This window comes from Silurus meridionalis, chromosome 11 (genome assembly GCF_014805685.1).
Source record: "Silurus meridionalis isolate SWU-2019-XX chromosome 11, ASM1480568v1, whole genome shotgun sequence".
Taxonomy (NCBI): Eukaryota; Metazoa; Chordata; class Actinopteri; order Siluriformes; family Siluridae; genus Silurus; species Silurus meridionalis.
In genome coordinates, this window is record NC_060894.1 from 19,292,705 (window position 1) to 19,314,461 (window position 21,757).

Consider the following 21,757-nt stretch of genomic DNA (forward strand, 5'->3'; position numbering starts at 1 on the left):
TTCCCAGAAATTGTTTAGAACAAAACACAACATCTGGAGTAAGTGCAAGTACTCTGGAAAACTAAATCACAAAGCGGCTAATCGGAATATCAATGATACTAACAGTAAAAAAAAAAAATGCAATAAAGTGGCAACATGATAACATGGAATGGTGGTTAGGGTAGCATATGAAATGCATTTTTATTGCTGCACATCCCATTCAATTTGGTGTTTATTATCTACTCGGTCTCATCTGAATCTATTCAGCGGAGACACTTAGGGTGGCATATAAAATGGCTTTTTATTGTTGCACGTCCCATCCCATTTAGCGTTCATTAGCTAGTCTGGCTGATCTGTATGTATGCAGGGGCATGACGAGAAGCTGGCGGTGGTTTTTTTCTTTCTGCAGGCTCTTTTTCAGCCTTTTAAAGCGAGTCGGGATTTGGAAGGGGATTGTCGGGGGTCATGGTGGAACAGGGGGGAACTGGTGGGAGGGGAGTTTGGGCGTTCACACCGAGGACACTGCAAGAAGCACGCTAATCCCTGCAGTGGATGTGCAGACACAGGGAGTCTCTGCAGCCAGCTGCCCCAGCAGATGCTGTGTCTGTGTGTGTGTGTGTGTGTATAGGGAGTTGGAACTGTGAGCCAGGCACAGTGTATTAGAGTCAGCGTGCGTTTGTGTGCATACGTGCATCTGCATGTCCTACTTATACATAAAATAATACTGAGGTCCACAGAGAACAGATTTGGTTTTTGGAATCCGGATAGTATTTTGGCATTCGTATGCAAATGCGGCGCTTGTTAAAGGGTCCCATTAGAAGATTATTCCTGCTTATTAGTCCTCATTACTGCAATGTTCATAAACACAGTTCCAATAATCACACCTATAATAGCAAGTGTACGTGACCTCATGTTACCTCAGGTTGTGTGAATGTTGTGTGCTCTCCTTCCAGTTCCTTCCACATTAAACATAACATATTTACAGTGTCTGAATTGAAATGTGTGCATTGTGTAACATATTCCTATATTTCTTACTCTGACCAGGATAAAAATTAATTAATTAATAAATCTTTTTTCTGTTGCTCTTGTTAAGAGTCTCGATAGCAGACCATCTGTCGCCATATCACCCTGTCTTTTAAACCAACCACCTGCATGTCTTCCCTCACCTTCCGTCCTCAGCATTCTTCTAGCAAAGTACCCCATGTCCCTCCTATGCACATGACCAAACCATCTGAATTGCCCCTCGCTCACCCTGTCTCTAAAGTGTCCTACATGCACAGTCCCTATAATAAACTCATTTCCAGTGTTGGATGAAGTACATAAACCATGTATTTGAGTTAAAGTAGAAATACATTGAGTAAAATATTACTCCTGTAATAGTACGAAAGTATTTGCCCTAAAATATACTTAGGTATCCAGAGTACTGTGATTGATTATGGCTATAATGTTATGGCTATCATTTTTGTCACAAGACTCTTTGCATAATCAACTCAGTTTATGTGAAAAGACTCGAATGTTGCTCTATTAATGAGTCAAACACTGATTGATATCTATTAAACTTATCATGAGCCCAAAACCTTCTTTTCGTTGCTGTATCAAGTTCGAGTCAAGAATTTCTTCCATCATTTATTCCTCTCAAAATGTTGCTGTTGAACTGATGCTGAACTGTATGATGGTGATCAGTAGATACACACCAAGCGCCAATCAAAACAAGTTCACAAAGCACGAGCTCGATCCTGATTGGTGGTTTGCTGCGTGTTTGACCAGTTACGTTTTTATCGATTCATAAATAAAAAGTAATGACTGATTTCACAAAATGTAGTTACCGTAATTTCCGGACTATAAGCCGCAGATGTCTACACTAATTAACTTTACACAGGCTTTAAAGAAAGACACGTTACACACGGTGTAACGGGTGAAATATGTTGCGCTTCCTTTAGGAGCTTAGCGGTGTTTTGGGAATAGCATGCCACTGCATTTTTCCGGTAATACTGCGTGTGTTCAAGACGAGGATTATGTCCTTATTTTCTGATGCTCATTTCTAAGTTTCTTTGACTAACCCTTAATGCTGTTGCCAAGAAAAATAAAAAAGCATGAGTTTTGGAAACCTGTCTGTGCTTATATGATTTCTGTTGTAACTGGAGTTAGTGAGCTCTCCCTTCACCCAGACTCAACGCGTTACAACGGCTTGTATCTAAACAGTAGCCGACCAAGAAAGTCATTGTTCACTGTCTTCCTCCTTCCTTTCACAACTATTTCTCTTGGGAGTTTATCTTTTGGCATCGTCGTGCGTTTAAAAAAAACTTTTTTTTCCGGGAAAAACCCAGGAAAAATTCATAAATTAGCCGCTCAGTTGTTTAAGCCGCGGGGTTCAATACGTGGGAAAAAAGTAGCGGCTTATAGTCCGAAAAATACGGTAAGTAAATAGGAAGATATTTGACTTTGAATATCATAGTGAAGTTAAAGTAAAAATTTTCCCGCATTGAAACACTTCAGTAAAGTTCAGATACGTGAAAAAGCTACTTAAGTACTGTAACGAATTATATTTACTTTATTACTGTTCACCACTGCTCATTTCTAATCCTGTGCATCCTCGTGATTCCCGATAACCATAAAATAATGAATGAATGAATGACAAATGTAAATGTTTTTACACTTGATGAAAAAAAATGTGGATGAAGGAGATTATTCATTCATTTACTTCCTAAACCTTTTCAAGAACCCTTGGACCACATGCGTCACATTGGTGTTCAAATTCTAATGAAAAAATACTACACCAATTGTTATGTTCATCTGGCCAGTCAACTCCTTTCCCTTCCAGCGCTACATGTACTTTGATTAAGTCGTTCCATTTATTTGTGAAACACAGCCTGAATTTATTTCAAGCAAGAATTTACATAATTTCCTTTTTCTTTCATTCTGAGCATTTTTTTCTCCTTTCTGTGCAAATAAAACCACAAATGCTGAGCGGACACTAATGCAAATACTAGCACAAAAACCTGGTTCTGTAGGTGGGCCGAGCATTTGCTGTATCATATGCATGATCGGATGTACGTCGTTACTTACACGGCTACCTGTTATTGCGGCAGAACAGATTGTTGCTTCCATTATTACACTTTGGTGCAGTAGGACCCATATTAAAATACTTAATGAGCATATGTGCTTTATATTTCAGCTGGTGAAACAGTTTCAAGGAAAGGAATAGTGATTAATTTTACAATCTGCACAGCCTGTTTTATTCAGTAATGCTTGTAATTACATAATGTACACTTTGTTGGGTAGAGGATGTGTTATATTTGTTATTAGGCTTAAATGAAACCCAGTATTTGGCTCAAAGCCATGTCTTACTGACATGAGATAAGCTGTGCATGTCAGGCGAAGCAAGAGGAAATGAAAGGATGTAGATGCTGTATCACGGTGTTTTCCTTGCATGAGTTTCCTGATACTGGGTGGATTCTGTCTGTTCACAAAACATACCAAAGCTACATGATTCCAGATGTTAATGGCAGAAAGCCAAGCTAATTTGCTCCAGGTTCTGATTCTGCACAGAGATCTTTACATGAAAGTGTAATGATGTGTTATAAAAGGGAATCTGAGGCTACAGCAAGCACAGGTTTAAACAACTGGGGAAAAAGACCAGGTGACATTTGTCCAGTCTTTATCTGTCTAGTTTTGGTAGGCCTGTGTCCGCCGTGGCCGCGAATGATTTTTTTTTATAGCTGACATGAAGGGAACCTGATGTGAGTTTCTGCTGTTTGAATGTAATCTGCATTAAGGTTCAGCATGTTGTGCATTCAGAGATGCTTTTCTGCTCACCATGGCTATAAAGAGTGTTTATTTGGAATACCCTAGCCTTCCGAGGTTTGCTTTTCTAACCATTGTAAACATTAGAAAGTAGGGGTGTAACGATACACAAAATTCAAGGTTCTGTACGTACCTATATATATATATATATATATATATATATATATATATATATATATATATATATATATATATATATATATATATATATATATAATATTAATGCAATGTACTTTTTTAATAAATTGATTAAATTGAGTAATCGATTAAACTGGAACAAATTAAAAATAAATGGAAATTAATGGAATTTAATGGAAATTAATGGAATTAATGGAAATGGAATTTATTAAATAGTTTATGGATTATGCAGATTTGTATTTAAATGTTCGTGTGTGTTTTACATTTAATATTTCATTTCTTAATATACTTATTTCACATTTCATTAACAAATAACATAACTTAATTTATATAACTATATTATAACTTAATATTGATTCCATCCTTTATTCACTCTCTCGATATGCAGAATTGTCAGGATTTTCTCCTTCTAAGAAAATTCTCGAAGCTGGACATAAAATGTTGAGGAATCCAAATCGCTAGACTGATATGAAAACGTTGAAGATGACAGAAAGTGGCATAGATTTCACGTATACGCAAAACAAAATCGCACATGCACTACAAATCAGATTTCCAGTATGGAGTGAGTAGCCACAGTGACACTGCGATCAAAGCTCGAGGTGGAGAATAAACAAACTTGAGGTCCGGCACTTAATTTGTTCTTGTGGAAACTCAGATTGTAAACGTGTTCCGCACGTAAAAATGCATTTGGTTCACATTTGTATTGTACAGAAAGTACTGTCCCGAAACGGTACCTTTTACCGAAACACCCCTCCTAGAAAGTGTTGTGGGTGAAAATTCAGGGAAAGAGCACTTCCTGAAATGATCAGAATGTCCTATCTGACACCAATGGCCATCCAACTGTAAAACTGACTGAGCTCATAGTTTTTTTTTAACATTTATGTTCAGTGTGAACATTATCTGAGTTGTGCATGATAATGCTGCCACCTAACTGACTGAATGGATCATTTTCTGATTGTATAGGTGTATTTGTTTCTATTAAAGTGGATGGTGAGTGCATATTGCAGACAAAAGTCCAAGTCTAAAACAACAAAGGAAGGAAACAACGAGACACTGCGGCACAAAGACACAAGCAGGTGTAGCTGCAGGGGCTGATGCAAGTTTAGTAAATTACACGGGAGAGTAGCGTCTGGCTGGGTTCGCCAACCTCAGAAAGGCACTCACAGACATATAACTCAGGCACTTTAGCAGACATACAAAGCACGTCCACAAGGATGTGTGCTCTTACTGAAAACAGAAGGCCGTGGGCCTTGTAGCTCACTCTAAACATGATCAAACGTGAGCCTCCAGCTATTGAGCGCTGGCAGACTCTGCACACTTGCCAAACAACAGGCTTTTTATCAAGCTTCATGCGCTGAGATAATAGGAGGGGGAAGGAAAAGAACGAGTGCTGTGTGGGGTTTTGTGTGTGTGTGTATGTGTGTGTGTGTGTGTGTGTGTGTGTGTGTGTGTGTGTGTGTGTGTGTGTGTGTGTGTGTGTGGAGGGGGAGACAAAAATAGTTTAAGGCTGATATGAGACGTCTCACTTGAGTAAGTCTGTGCTGCTGCATCAGTTGGCAAGTCTCGCTTGTTTCATTTGAGCAGAAAACAGCCGCCACACACACACACACACACACACACACACACACACACACACACATGTGCACACACATGCACATGCACACTCACAGACCCTGTGAAGATGAAGTATTAACAAAACACACCACAGCACTGCAGTATCACTTATTAAAAAATCCCACTTCTCGTTTGTGTTCTTGAAACAAACAAAAAGACCTCCTGCTTACCCAAACCTGCCAAACACAAATTACCTACGGGCTGACACTGAGCGCCTTTAAGAACCCATAAAGATCTTAGTTTTTTTAAATACCACAGCTGTGTAAATTGCATAAATCTCACACCAGCTGGATGTTTCTTGGACAGGTATCAGCACACCTACCAGCAAACATCTGTTAATAGCACCACAGGCCCTCAACACCAAGGCCAACAGCAAATCAGTGTGCTAGCTAAAGTGGCTATTAACTGCATTCTCTGGAAAAAAAAAAAACCCTAAGAAAAAATGAAGTATGTTACAAACAGCATTCAATTTCTACATATGGCTACTACTTTGTTGACTGTCTCAGTGTTTGCAATGCAATTGATTTTGTCATGGCCGCTCAGTCAATATTACTGTGCTTACTCTTCTTAAAAAATGATGAGTAAGTAGCTGGAGGTGATCTATATGTTTTTATAGCTTTCTTTTATATAAATGGAAAAAGAATACAATGGAGTCAGGAGAAAAAAAAAATCTAAAAAAGATAAAGCTGATTTTTAGCTATCGAGGTAGCCGATGCTGGTTAAAAGGCAGAATCGATCACACAAATCGACCTGTACCCAAGAATACATGAACAGATATTATATAATAAAAATGCACACAATGGAAGTGAACAGGCAAGTAAGTTTTATTTTACACATAAAAAAAATTGTCTTATAGCCACGGCCCTCGGAACTGCACGGCAATACATTCACACGTAAAACCCTGAAGAAAAAAAAACCTGTAGTACTCATTAGAGCAAAATTCAGGAAGACTTGGGTTGTGTCCCAAACCACATGCTACACTATTAGTACACCATTAATGACACTTATGTCAGTCAAGAAATTATTTGTACATACTGTTTCACATATTGTGTGGTTTGGGACTCCTTTGGGACTCTTTTTCTTGCTGTATATGCATTGGTTTGCAGGAACGCAAAAAAACACAGCATGTTATAAAATAAATTTAAATTTAGAAAATTTATTATATACTGCAGATATGTGTATCCATCTGATTTATACACCAACACAGTTTGATAAAAATGTCTAATTAACTAAATTTAGGAAATCTCTCCTCTTGTGCAAATAAATAGTTTAACGATATTTTCCTTAAATTGCAAATAAACACAATATTAATGTGTTCATTAAATTGCTTTGTTCAATAAATGTGTAGCACCATTGCAGATCAATATTGGCTTTACACAGTTTAACCATCGATTGATTTGCGTCTGGGGGAGGTTTAATTGCCTTGGTGAATCATAGTTTGTATATTATGTGAAATCCAGGCCACTCGGCTAACGGGGAGAAAAAGGGAAGCAGCGTAATCAATTGGAGTAATTTTCAAGCGATCGCACTGACTAATTAGCTCCAGTTCAATTACGGAGTTATGTGTGGGTGTGATGCTCTACCTTAGTGAACATATGGCTGTTGGCTTTTTTTTAAAGGGAAAGAAGCCACGTTTCGGGTTTCATTTTCCATAAAGAGCAATTTTGTACTTTTTAAATACACATTTATGGCATGGAGGCTTACATCTGTTTTTTGCACAACGTAATGCGCAATTAATAAAATCGATGCCTGTAACGTAATGGATCTAAATATGTTCAGCTTTGATTTGATTAGATTTTTTTCGAATTTAATACAATTTTACTCCATCTATACAACACAAGGCTCTGAGTTTATTATTTTTATAAAAATATGATTAAATCCTTATATCTCTTAATATTAGAAAGGTCATATTTTATGTTTTTTTAATGACAATATACTGTATAAAGGTTAACCGGCACTAAAGTGTTCTCAAAATGCAGCGTTCTAAAACTAAAAAAAATCTATATCACTTTGAGATGCTGCACAAGAGCGCTATTGCTTGGGTCATGCTTGTCTCCCAAAGCCCTCTTCATTCCTCTGATTCCTGCAATCATGCACTTGGCAGTGCAGTAAAGGATCATGGGGAGAGCAAGTGTTGATGGAGGAGGGAACAGTAGGAAAAGATTTATAGCATAAATTAGACGCCGAGACATGCACATCAGGAGAGCAGAGGTGATCAGGGATCAGTGGTGCAAAGAACTGCGGAGGCGTGGCTTTGCCATAGCTCATGAATCCTAATTTTGCAGTCGGAGTAACTCATTGTTTCCTGCAGGAAGGAGATGTGATTAAACTGGACATGCCAAAACAATGCTTCCTTAATACTATACAACACGAAATGTTCAAATTTAAGCGCAGCTATAACCTTGCAAACGTATATATAACCTTGCAATTATGGCAAAAAAACATTTTTAGACCTGTTATATTTACTGATAATGATGATGGTTGATTGAAGGAGCTATTGTAATTCTTTCCTATGGGTGAAAATATCTCCACTCTCGCATCTATTTTTTGAAGAGACAGGACCTTTTCATCTATTTCAAATGAGCGACATTGAAGTCATCCTGTTATCCTGGGTCTAATCGCTTGGATGCTAATGAAGCCGTTTTTGAATATTTTCCCCACCAACAATGCGGGCCAGTACCTTAGTGCATGCAATAAATAAAACCTTTTTCAAAACACTGCTTTCAGAATTTAAATCAAATAACAAATGAACACAAAAAAAGAGAGAAGAAGCCAAGTGCTTCAAAGGCCTTGCCTGGCTGCTCGCCCCCAGGCATAAAAAGGGTTCACAGCCATGGCACTGTGTGGGCATTGTGGCACTGTTTGTTTACCCATTTCTCCAGACAGCCAGAGGTTTTGTCCAGCTGTCAGTCTTGCAGAGGCCAAACAACAGGATGTTATCGGAGCACTATGCTTCCAGGCTAATGAAGGACATCTGGCTCCCTACAGGTAAAGGTCAGGCCCCAGAACAGCCAGCGAAAGCTTACAAAGGCAGGCTGTTCAAATCTAGACTCTGTTCAACAGGCCACTTGCCACTACCCTGATTGACACTATTCAGCTTTTCCTTGCTTCATTTGCAAGTATGCAATCTGCTTATTCAGCACTGAAAGTCTGGACTGAAGCTGTAGGTCTGACCGGATTGCTGCAGAGTGATTCTCCTGTTCTTGTTGTTTGTTAAGAAAGCTATACCAGAGATGGCCCAATGGTTAAGGATTTGGATTACAGTTAAATTCAAACCTTTGCTAAGCCAAGCTTCCATGTTTGGCAGCATCCTTTCCTCATTGTTAGTCGGATATAACTATAAATCTTATGCATGTTACGGAGTCACTATAACCATCAGATTATCACCGTGGTCATTGAATATCACCTGAAAAAGAATCGGTTGGCCTAAAGTCCACAGAAAGCTGCTCACTTGGTTGCAAATGACATGGAGTCATATCCATAGCTGGTGAATATCCACAGTTCATAGAACCACAGATACATAGATAGCTTTTATGAGAATTTCACAGAAAACGTGGCCTTGATAACATGTGGCACAATGTTACCAGTGGTGGATGAGTTACACAAACCATGTACTTGAGTAAAAGTAGATACACTAGATAAATTATCACTATTAGAGGTGCTTCCTTTAAACTTTCACTTGAGAAAAAGTACAAAAGTATTTACCTTGAAAATGTACTTAAGTATCCAAAGTACTATGATTTATTATGGCTGTCATTTTCCTATCATTTTTAGTTACAGGACTCTTTGCTTAATCAACTCAGTTAATGTGAATTTACTCTAATTTTACTCTTAACACAGCAATCTATTAATAGAATGATATTAATGGCTCAAACACTGATTGATGTCTATTAAAATGATCATGAGCCCAAAACCTTCTTTTCAACTACTTAAAAAATCGTGCATATAAGGCCACAGGTTCTGTAGCAAGTTCGAGTCTGATGTTTCTTCTTCTATCATTTATTCCTCTCCAAATATTCTGCTTGCTGTTAAACTGATGCTGAACTATATGTTGCAACAATCAAAACAGGTTTAAAACAGGGCGATCGCTCTACCTTGATCCGTGGCTTCCTGCGTGTTTGACCAGTTACGGTTTTAATCACTCATTTATAAAAAGAACCACTGATTTCACAAAATGTAGTTGAGTAAAAAGGAAGAAACTTCGACTTTAAAATGTAGTGAAGTTAAAGTAAAAATCTCCCCAAATGGAAATACTTCAGTAAAGTACAGATACACGAAAAATCTCATGAAAAATCTAAGTACAGTAACGAATTATTTTTACTACGGTACTGTCCACCACTGACCAATACCCCTTATGATTGTGTGGAATGGTGTCTGGAATTCACACGTCTGGAAGTGTTTTATGTATTGTTATTATATAAAGTCTGGAAAATATTGATGACCATTGTAATGATGTGTCTGTTTACTCTTCTCTTTGTATGGGGTATGACATAGCAATAAGTCAGTCCAGTTAAAAGTGTAGAGTGCAGACTACATTCTCTACAGGTTCAGATGATATGTTTGAAAATTGGCTTAAAATTGGCCAGTATGAATTTATGTTAAAAAGCTGGGCTTGACCCAAGGTTGTATATGCATCTAAAAAGTGTCTCAGATTTTATTCTCCACTTTTTCTCTGCTTTTAAAACCTCATCAAAAAGATGTATTTCTTTCACATTTTTATGCTGCAGTTCAGACTTGGAATCCGTCTTGGGTCAGATTAAATTTTAAATCAGGAATTAAATAGTAATTGTTTAATGACAGGGGATATGGGAGTTTATCAGAGGGAGTCTGGCAGGGTGAAAAATAGGTGACATAAGTGACATAGCCACAGCTAAAGTGTTAAGCTTAAATAGTAAACAAATATAGAGCCACACTTAACCATTTTAGTTGCATTAGCATAGAAAGAGAACAGCTAGATGGGGTTAATGAACTAGCTGTGCAGTTAACTTTGCAGGCTAACTGAACAGTAAAATGACTATGATAGCCACAAGCTTGCTAGTTGGCTAGATGGTGGAAGGTGTGGTGAGTGGAGAAGATAAAGCAGAACTCATTCAGCATAATGAGGCTACACATAGCGACACCCAACTTTCAGTCCAGTCAGTTTTGTTTGTTAGCTATTTTGCTAACCAAGATGGGCTGGAAACATCATGCAGTGTAATAAGTGAAAACTCATGAAACTGAACTCCACAGAGATATGAGAGGAAAATAAGGGAAACCTATTGAGACAATTACACCTAGTGTAGCTGAAGAGATGGCAGTAGATGATAGGGGTCAGATGCGAGCTTCTTTTGGAGGACTCGGAGTGTAGTCCTTCAGAGAATGCTTTGGCAAAGATGACATTTAGTCTGGCTTTGTATGAGGCAAGGCTAGGAAAATCTTTTTGGCAATAAATTTCTAAAAACAAAAATAAGAAGTTTTAAAAGTATAGAGATTGCCGCAGATAAACTGTTTACCAAAAAAAATCTAAAATCTGCCCAGGTAGGGAAAATATGCAAATAAATGCTTAAATAGGAATTAAGTGAGTAGATAAGCGTAATGGATAAAAGTGGTTTACTTCCATTATACTTCCCTCTAAATCAAGATCACTGCTGCAAGTGCAAGTCTCTAAGCTGCTAAAACTCCGTTTTGGAAACACTTTTGCCAAAAATGGATTTTGCATTAAGCTTGCTAAAGAGTAATGAAGTGTACAATAAAAGCCAGTGCCAATTCACATTGTGATCCAATTAACACACAGCAGCATAGGAAAAATATGTGTGGTTAGAAATGCTACTAGGGAACAGTGTTTAGCTCAAACCTCAAGCTCACACCTCTACCCTGTGTGCAGAGTTTGCATGTTCTGCCCATGCTTCGGGTGCTTTCTCCAAGGAATCTGGTTTCTTTATTGACATCGTCCAGCTTAAAGACGTGTTGTCAGGTGATTGTCATGTCTAAATTTTCTGTAGTATGATTGGACATTGTGTTGGGTTGCTACTATTTCCAGGTCGTCCCCTTCCTTGTGCCATGGTGTAGACTCCTGGCTCTTGTGATCCTATGGAGAGAAGATGTAACGAGGGATGGTTGAATGGATGGAGAATATTACTCAGAGTCACAAAACAACTTGCCTTTCACAACCATTTTTATGTAACTAATGCATATACAGAAATGCATTGTCAATTCTGATATTATAAATGATTCAACCCTAATTGCCTATAAATATTTTTTTTCTAACAAAAGCTCATCAAGAAGCTCAGGATTCTCAGCTGTGGTTTGTCAGGGAAACAAACAAAATAATGACAGCCTCAGAGTATACTTGATATTAGCAGTCTTCAGCTAAACTCATAAATATTTTGATCTGCACACATCTTTCTGAACAATTGCAGCATGTATTCCACTACAGCTAGAAATTATGCCATTTTAATTTCTTCTTCACTTTGGTTTTCTCACATCTTCTATAAGAACAGATGTAATTTTCCAGATTCTAATTACAGTTAGAGGAATCATTTCAGGGGGTCAATAGTGTATTGTGTGTTTAGATTATTTCTACCCCACAGGAAAGCTATACTGTACATGCCTGAGCAGGTTGCTGCTCTCTAGAGAACGACACCCCGAGAAAGAGCTGCAGGTGGAGGTATGGGTAAATCTATGTGATGCTAGAAAGTTCTGGTTGCCTGAGAGACCAAATGACTGACTGGTAACTGCTTAGTGAACTCTCTCTGGGCTTGTTGGATTTGGGAAGATGTAGCTGCATTGTTTATGGTATGGTTTGGAATAATGATGCATTCCTAATTTAAGTAAGAAAACAATAATGTAAATTTTTTTTGTGCAGCTTGAAAAAAATTCATATGCAAATTGTATTGAAACGCTATTAAACATTATAGACATATTTAACATTTTTTACTTTTAAAATCAGTAAGGTCGATCTGGTCTTCTCGGTCAATCATGAGACACTAAATGTATGCCAAGTTGTATTTTCGATGTATTTTAAAGGTTTTTATTTATTTATTTATTTATTTATTTATTTATTTATTTTATAGATTCCTTTTTAAGTTAGTTTGACAAGCAATTTGCCTACTAAATTCAAAGGAAAATATTCTGTTGGTAATTTTCATACTCTATACTGAAAATTGCATCACCTAAATTAAAAGATCACCAATGAATGTAAATCAAGGCTACACATTCCAAATAGACTAGACTAGAATTGAATAGAATAGAATTAAACACATATCTTTATTTCGTTATTATTATTACTAGTCAATGTATGTAATAGGACGAAATGTACACTAAATTACTAAATTGAATGTCTATGTCATTAAAAACATAGATAAGAGTGCAAAACCATATGCTGATTGTCTAGTAGTAGAAAATAAATGTCCAGCTTTGGGGCACTTGGGTTTACTGTAGCCTCAAATTGCAGTTTTTGTCTAAACGGAGTGGAATCAAACGCAGTCTTCTACTGTTGTGACCCACCTCATTTAAAATTCAGCATATTGTCTGTTTTGAGAAGTTTTTTTGTTCACTGTGGTTATAAAAGATGCTTATTTGAGTTAATGTAGCCTTTCTGTCAGCAAAATGCTGTCTGGCTATTCTTTTCTGTCCTATTTTCAGCTGCTCACTGGATGTTTTTTACAAAAACCCTGTGAGATCACAGTTTCTGGGGAGTGTATGTAGTCTGCTGTGGCTATAAAAACACTACAGTAAACTGCAGTCATATAAAGGGTTAATGTTCCTCCCAATATTCATTATATAATACTCATAGATCGCTATTTTAAGGGAAAAAAATAATTTTAATATTATAATATAGACTTTGTCTATTCTCAGCCATACTGTTATGTAGTCTGAAATGTCTCTTAGTCATGTCTTTTTGTCCTCACATGTAAACGTTGATCTGAGCAGCAGTTGATGGCTCAGTGACAAGCTTCATATTATTGGAGAAGAGGAGAATCATTGGAGAGGACATGATGGACGCCTGGGTTCGATCACTGTCAAGCTCAAATAGAATTATTGAGTGGAGATTCTCTTTCAGTTCAACACTGATGAGTAAGCGTGTCACATTTATGAGTTCTTGATGACTTTTGATTTGAAGTGACCTTAATTGTTGCAGTTTGACTTCATTGGTTATCATTTTCCAAATCTGTGATGGTGGCGAGGGAAAGGTTACGAGGTCATTTAAAGAGAAATGTGGTTTGTTTAAATTTCAATTGCAGAAGTTTGGAATGTTTAAGAAATTTGTTTCTCTCGCTTTCTCTAACATTTATGTTTTATTTGTTGCAAATGTATTGATCCTCTTTATTTTTAATAAATGATGAAAAATTAAGTTTAGAAGTGTAACGATATGAGCAGTAGACTTAACTTGGAGTTGTTGTTTTTTATAAACTTTAACCTATAGCCTCTAATATAAAAGGTTTTGGTGTATTGTGGCTTTAAGATATGTATTTGTATTACTTTTGGCTATTGATCATTTTGAATTGATTCCTCCTTTTGCGCTCCTAGAAGGCTTTCCACTAGATATTAGAGTGTGGCTCCGAGGATTTGACAGGGTTTGAGCAAGACCCAGTTTGTTCCATTGAAGGGAAATCTTTTAATGTACAAAGACCATTTTGGTTTTTAAATTTTGTGCATATGGCATATGGCTATAAAGGTCTGGGTGTTGGCGATTATTAAAAAGATAAATTCTTTAGAAAGGCAAGTAGGAGCACTCAATAAACACTTGTATGTCATTTGGATTTTGAATAATATACTATGCTAAAGCAGATTGTGTAAAATTATTATGATTGCTTTAAGATTATTATAATTTTTTTAATTACATACAGAGCTTATAGTTACTTATTTTATATTATTTTGACATTATTTGAGGCCTTGTACCTTTTAATATTTCATTTCTTTATTTTGAAACTTTATTTTAGCTGCAATGATGAACACAAACGGGGAAGCGAGAGCTCAGTGGTCAAGGTGCTGGGTTACTGATTGGAAGGTCAGGGGTTTAAGCTCAAGTGCTGCCAAGCTGCTACTCTTGGGCCCTTGAACAAGGCCCTTAGCCCTCTGTGCTAGAGGGGCACTGTGTTATCGTTGACCCTGCGCTCTAACCCAAGCTTCTGAACAAGCTGGAATATGCGAAGAAAATAATTTATTTCACAGTGCTCTAATGCAAATACAGGCTTTTGTATTTTATCTGATTTAGGGTTGCCCAGTAAACAATTATCACACTTTGGACTAGTATTATTAATTCCAAATGCTTGTTTTATGTTAAAACCATCACATTTATTTACAACCTGATAACAAATTATGAGTCTGCAAACAGGAACTTAGTTCTTTATACAAAGTATTTATGGCTTTTCACTAAATTGTTCTGTAGTTTAATTTCAGTTTTCATGTAGAATAACGTTTCGGTGTTCAGTAATGACAAAATACATTCAATAATGTTTACAAAAAGTTAAAGTATTTTGAGAATCAGCAAGTAATGATTTTGCTTTGTTTTTGAGTGTTATAAGACATTCTTCATTTGAATAAATAATTGTTGACAACACAAATGTATGCATGATTTTGATAGTAATCTTGTTTTTTTATATATATATATATTTAGATGTTTATCTTTTACAGTGTGAAATACAGCAGTTTATGCTTCAAATCCAGGAGGAACTAAACTTCTTGACCTGCTCAACAAAACAGGATGAAACTTTAAGATACCTTGCATGCCTGCAAGTTGTGATCAACCGATGACACACAATGAATAGGCACCAATAAACACTAGTTGATCTGCACCAGTCTGTAGAAGAGTGGTAGCACTCTTATTTCTGCCTCTGGGCTTTTGTTCACAGGGTCCTGTGTTCATATTTACTAAGCCAAATCCTTTTTTGGTTTGAATCTGAAGACATAAATGTGCAGATATTTAGAGAACTATATCGGTATTAAATATTAGGTCTGATGAGCTTTTATTTAATAAGATGCGCCAAAATATTTGGCTGGTACTGTACAGGCGAGCCATCATATGCATTTTACCAGTTATGGTTTAGTAGATAGTTTTAATTGCAAGTGGGTTCTACAACATGAGGTTCTGAGAGTGTATTCATTCAGAAAGATAGGAGTACAGAACTCAATGGCTGTGCATCGAGTGAATATGCTCTGTATTCAGATCTGTGTTCGGGAAGCCATTGGGAGTCAGCATTTATGCCGGGATGGCCATGGCTTCTGCTGAGTTAGGTCTGGAATCATGGGGCTAATCTAATAAACCACTACAACAGTGTTAGAGAAGGATATGTGCTGACATAGCAAGACTTTCAACTTCTACCTTGACCTTGCTGAAGGATTCACATGTTTTCGAATGTGCCCGTGTGTGTGTGTGTGTGTGTGTGTGTGTGTGTGTGTGTGTGTGTGTGTGTGTGTGTGTGTATCTGTGTATGTGTTGAGAGAGGAAGAGAGAAAGAGGGGGTTGGTAGGCAGAGTGATGAACTGTGATTGTGGAGAGGGCATAGTGCTGATTTTTGAGGATCTTGAAGGTCACTGGTTGGATGGAAAGCCTCTTCTGATGATATGATGATAAAACTCAATAATATGGCATGAGAAAGAAACCTTAAAGGGGGAACCAGACCAAAAGGGAACCCGTCCTCTTCTGGTTGGCACCAAATGTCATGCAACCTGTGGTCCTGAGCCCTTGTAGAAGATTGGTGATATTAATTACAGTCCAAAAATCCATTTTTATTTTATTCTCAGTATAAAATATGAGATGGTCATGAAAGAGTTATAGGACTGGCTGCATCTCCTTTCAGTTAGAAATAGCAACAAGGCCATATTTAACATCAAACGTTGGATCCTTATTCCCAAACTGCCTCTTTCTATACTCAGATTGTATTCTCACTAGTAACCTGCACCTGTCAGCTAAAAAAAAAAACAGAAGATTGAGAAGTTTTCTAGTTACTTCCCTACAGGGCTTTCAAGTCTGTGGCTTTCAATACATAAGGATGGCTGACATTTACATTGTAAACATTACCTTGGAGCATGGGATAAGGTGTGGAAGATTTCAGTAAATCTCAAGCTGCACATGTTTCGCATTTGAATTGAGTCAGTGTGATTGGTTACACACATCATGTGCAAAGGTTAGGAAAGAAAAAAATACGAGAACTAATCCCATGGTGTAATGGTAAAGTTGAAATTAGCTGGATTTCAACTTTACCTAGCTGCATCATTTCTTCTTTCCTGATAAGCACTGCAATTGTTAGATCTTCCATAGAAGGATAGATAAAGATATAGAAAGACAGACAGATGATATGTGTAGTCCTTTTATGTGTAGGTTTCCTACTGAAAGGACAAATCATGGAAAGTACAAATGAGGTGCTATTCAATAATTAAATAAGTGCCTTCTAAATGTATGTACTAATTAACTTGCCTCACTGAACATCTCCTGAATTACTACTCAGTATAGTCTAAATTAGGGATGTGTATCTCCATAACTGAGGCCTGTGTATGCATTGCTAACGATGATATGATTCACCCCATTACGATGCAGTGCGATCCGATTTGATTCAACAAACTCGATTCAAGAAATTCGATTCAAACCAATACAATGCAATTAAAAAATATAATGCTATGCAGTTTATTATGGTACAGACAGTGTACATGATGTGTATACCTGACCCATACCCAGAGTTTATGTTGTAGCAATTAGGTTGCTCTTCCCTGGAACAAGGTTCTGGTGGCTGAATTGCTCAAACTCCTCACAGCCAAAAATCTAGTGGAACACCATCCCACAAAAGCCGAGAAAATCCTCTTTGACCGTACACTGTGCTTTACAATTTTTTCCCCTGTTGTTGTCATTTTATGTTATTTTAAATTGAACTTCATTCACTTTGTGTCTCGATACATACCTTTGAGAGCTGGGTGTGCTCTTATACCATTTTTAACCATTAAGGGTTTGGCTTTGTGTCTAGTTTTAGACTTTCAAGGAATATTTTTCCATGTAGAATTCCTCTAGAAACATCTTGAAAAATCTTCTAACCATGCAAATTATTACAGTTATATATTCTACATTCTCTGTTGGTGGTGTCAATGTTTTTTACACAACCACTAGTCAATGTGCCACTTTTTCATCATTTTGTGGTTGTGTTGTACATTCGGAAACTCCCAACTCAGGTACTAATCAACTTGCATGTGTATTGTACGTGTGTATTGTATGTGTGTAGAGGAAAAAAAAAAACATGCAATTATAAATAAAGAACGGTTCGGCAAGTTAAGCTTATTAAATCAACAATCCTACCAATAGTATTTTCAAATTTGAAGTTTCAGATCCTAGTGTTTTCATTCTAGCCCAATGTTTAATCATATTCTGTATGGGCAGACCCATTAGGGTGGTGATTTTTTTATTACGGCATGGTTGTGAATTAATATTCAGTATTGAGGCCACATGTTAATATAACAAGGCTATAAATGAACATCATAATTAATATGTGGCTCCAGTTAATTATTTGGCAGAGAAGAATGAAAATGTTTATTTGCTTTGAGAATTCACTTTAGGAGGCATTGCCTAATCGTATTCTCTATATCAGTGACTTCAGTCTGTCTTTATGCGCCATTCCAAAACTTTAGTCATCCGTCACCTTTTTTGGGGTCTAATTCACATGAGTTTTCTATGTTTCTTTTAAAAATAGTGTAGATCTCATTATATTATATTTGAGGCCAGCATGTCATCTCAGCATCTTGGCTATAGATCTGAGGATTTGAGAAGGAAGCAGCCAGAATTCACATACTGTATAAATAACGAAGCACTTACTTGTGAAAAATGAGAAGCTTGGACTGGAAGGTGGAACCAAAACCTGCTGCCAAAAACACTAACACGCTACAATTGATAGATCTGCTTGACATCAGACAAAAAATACCATAATACATAATTAAAGGTATAAATATTAAAGCAATAAGGCAACAATCTTCTTTATTCATACAGATGAGACTATACTTTTCGACAAAAGTTGACTTGCTGTCATCTTTCTTTAATTAACTGGGAAATAATCAGATTCCATCGGCACACTTATCGTGTGTTTGATGAAGCTTGATATCGAACGCAAATCGTGCTATTGCATGCATGTAATCAGAAATAGGTAGTTTCCGAGACACCATGACTACGTTCGAGATAGACATTCACACAAATAAAAACCCAGTATGTAGAAAAAGGCCAAATCATGATAAGGTATCATAATTCTGCATATCTGGAATGAATCAGACAGACTACAAAGCCCAGGAGCATAAAATCAGACTGAGTGGCTGGTCTTAATTAAACCCATGCACACTCATCGAATCCGAAACAGTGTGTACAACCGGAAGACAAAAGCATTATGTGTGTAAGTGTGTTTGATTTCACCGAAATAACCTCCCACTGCATCTTTATTCTTCATATGTGCATATGTCTGTAATTATCTATAATCATGGCTAACAATGTTTGAAATGCTGAGCAAATACAGATGAGGCACCAGGTTTTTATATTAACTCTCTAAATCATTCTTCTTTGCCTCTTTCTCAGACAAAATCAATATTCTGCCCAAATACGCAGCCAGACATCATCTACTAGTGGCAATGCAGCTACCATGTTGTATCTATAGAGATCCGTTCAGTTCAAAGGCCTGTGAATGCGTCGACCACCATTAGAGCAGGAACACCAGTCCTTTATTTTCCCATCCTCCAACCCATCGCCTTTTGTAACAGACTTCCCATCGCCTTCCTTGAAGCATAAAGGGGATTTTACCGTGGCTAACATTTTAATTAAGATTTATCAGATTCATTCATTTAAGATTTTTCTTTTAAATAAGACGTCTTTGTAAAATCAGCTGTTATGTCTCGGTGTGTCTCTTGTGAGGTAAGTTGATAGATTATATAAATACATTTATATATTACTTATTTTTTTTATCTCTTGAATTAATTTTGCCGCTCCAGAAAATCCCTGACATGAAAGCAAGACTAATTGTACTGAATACGAGAGCAAGGAGAGCTGTGTTATTGTGTATATCAGTTATACAGACAGTTAATTAAGAACGAGGATAAATGTTCTGTACTGTGTGTAAGACACAGTAGAGATCCTGAACTCTGAGGGATTGTTGGGGTGGGGGGTAGTTAATCGTGATAGTTGAGGAAATGTGCTTTTAATTGTCTCATTTTGGCTTGTTAATGTGCACTGGTTTCAGAGCCCAGAGGCATCCGGTTAATAATGTTGTTGTTGGACAATAGTCTAGCACAGTTCATGTACATGTTGCTAGCCTGATGTTAGATATAAAATCCCCTTTAAAGTATTTTGATCACAAAAATGACAGAATCTTGTTTTGAATCATAATTTCTTTCAAACGAATTCTACTTGTAGTTGCATTTGTAGTTATTTGGCATGCTGAGCTAATGTTTGCTGGTTATAAATTCAAGATACGAGTGCTTGTTTGGGCTGAAATTCCAAATCCTGTGAATCCCTCAGTTTGGTGAAAGCTTCACTTTGGACAAAACCATATAATGGTAGATGTGCTTAGTTGACCCCTAACTGGGTAAAAATAAAAAATGTATGTGGCAAAACTACATGTTTAGCAAAGCCTCTGGTTGGGCAAAACCCCATGTTCTAAGGTTGTATAAAGTATGTTACAGAAATCCATTAATGGGAAAAAAATTCTCTGTTACAGTGGACAAAAAACTCAAATTGGTCAAAATATGTTGGTTGCACAAAAGCTTCTGTTTAGGAAAATCTCCTAGCTGGCCAGGATTCTCTGGCTGGATGAGTTCTCAGGTTTGGCAGCAGCCCTTTGTTGGACAAAGCCTGTAGTTGAGCAAAGCCATGTTGGGCAGAAGTCCTTGCTTGGGCAAATCCCTATGTTCAGCACAAGCACATAATTAGACCTAAGCCTCTGGTTGTATAAAGGCCCTTGCTAAACAACCAGTCTAGAATGGCAAAAAATATAGGAATTTCAGTATTGTTATTTTCTTGCCACATATTCCTAGGCTTTATTTCCTTCACTTTAAAGGCTTCAGGAATGCACACACATACTGTACATATGGTATACAGTCTGGTTTGATATTGCTTTGAATAACTGGTGTATAGCAAGGTCCGCGTTCTAATTCAAAAATGTTTGCGCTTTTACTGGTTGGTACATTCTCCCGCCTATGCAGAGTGGTTATGTGTAATAATTACCGCTGTGCATTCATTTATCTTCATCTGCTTCATCCTGGGTGCAGCGGGCATCAGTCAATCCGAGGTCACATCATGCATGCACTCATTCACACCTAGAAGCAATTTAGAGTCGTTAATCCACCTATGGGCATTTGGGAGGAGGGTATGAAACAAGCTCATGCTCAAACCAGAGACCCTGGAGCTGCGAGGCGCCAATGCTGCCCACTGCGCCATCATGCCATCCCTAGAGTAAATATGCATCAGATATTTCTGGCATTTGAAAGCACACTGCTTCACCACCTGTTATCTCTCCTGTGTGCATATCGGTTCCAAGTCTGCAAGGAGAATCATTCACATTTTGTCCCTGTGGAATCTACCATTTAGCCTACAGTCATAGTTCTCAGTGTACTCTGAAGATGCCTCACAGACCCCCATCTGCTGATACAAGCATGTTGTTTACTGATGGGGCTCTGGTTTCACCCAGATACCAGTGACACATGGATGAAGAGATGCACATATGCAGCAATATTTAAATAATTCTTGTATAAAAATATTTAGTAGTAGTAGAATGTGACAGTGTTTAGAATATTGTGTTTGTGCAAGAGATACAGGCACAAGATACACGGCTGGAATACAGACAGAGTAAACAAAGAGATGGATGTCTAAGCAGTGATGGATGTGAGCTAGGAAGAATAGTGAGGTGCTCAAAATAAGACATAGTAAAACAGATTGATGGATGTGGTTTTAGCAGTGAAATGGTCAAATACAGTGGGGCTGGTACATGTAGGTAACCAGGGACCAGTAAAGGTTGAACAAATGGATTGTGATGATGAAATATAGTGATGGTACATGATTTCTGCTTGGCAAATTCCTGGTAAATGAACAAGCACTTAAATCGCAAAAGTCTAGATCAGTTCATGCCACTCGAAAGCCTTTAATATGTTTATTTGGCAACGTTTATTTTACTTTAATAAGGGTTAAGGTATTAATGAGATATTCCTAAAGTACATTAAAATGCATTACACTGACCAAATTGGCATTTCAAAATGCAATGAATAGAAAAATAATCTCTTCAACTGA

The 21,757-nt window shown here is 37.3% G+C and overlaps 1 long non-coding RNA gene across 1 annotated transcript in view; it reads right to left on the reverse strand.

Moving 5' to 3' along the window:
- Positions 1-9,956: 9,956 nt before the first annotated feature.
- Positions 9,957-21,757, reverse strand: part of LOC124393372 — a 54,167-nt gene continuing 42,366 nt past the window's right edge. Inside the window, exon 3 of the long non-coding RNA XR_006927316.1 lies at positions 9,957-11,602. This is a non-coding gene — a long non-coding RNA (uncharacterized LOC124393372). The remainder of the gene's footprint in view (positions 11,603-21,757) is intronic.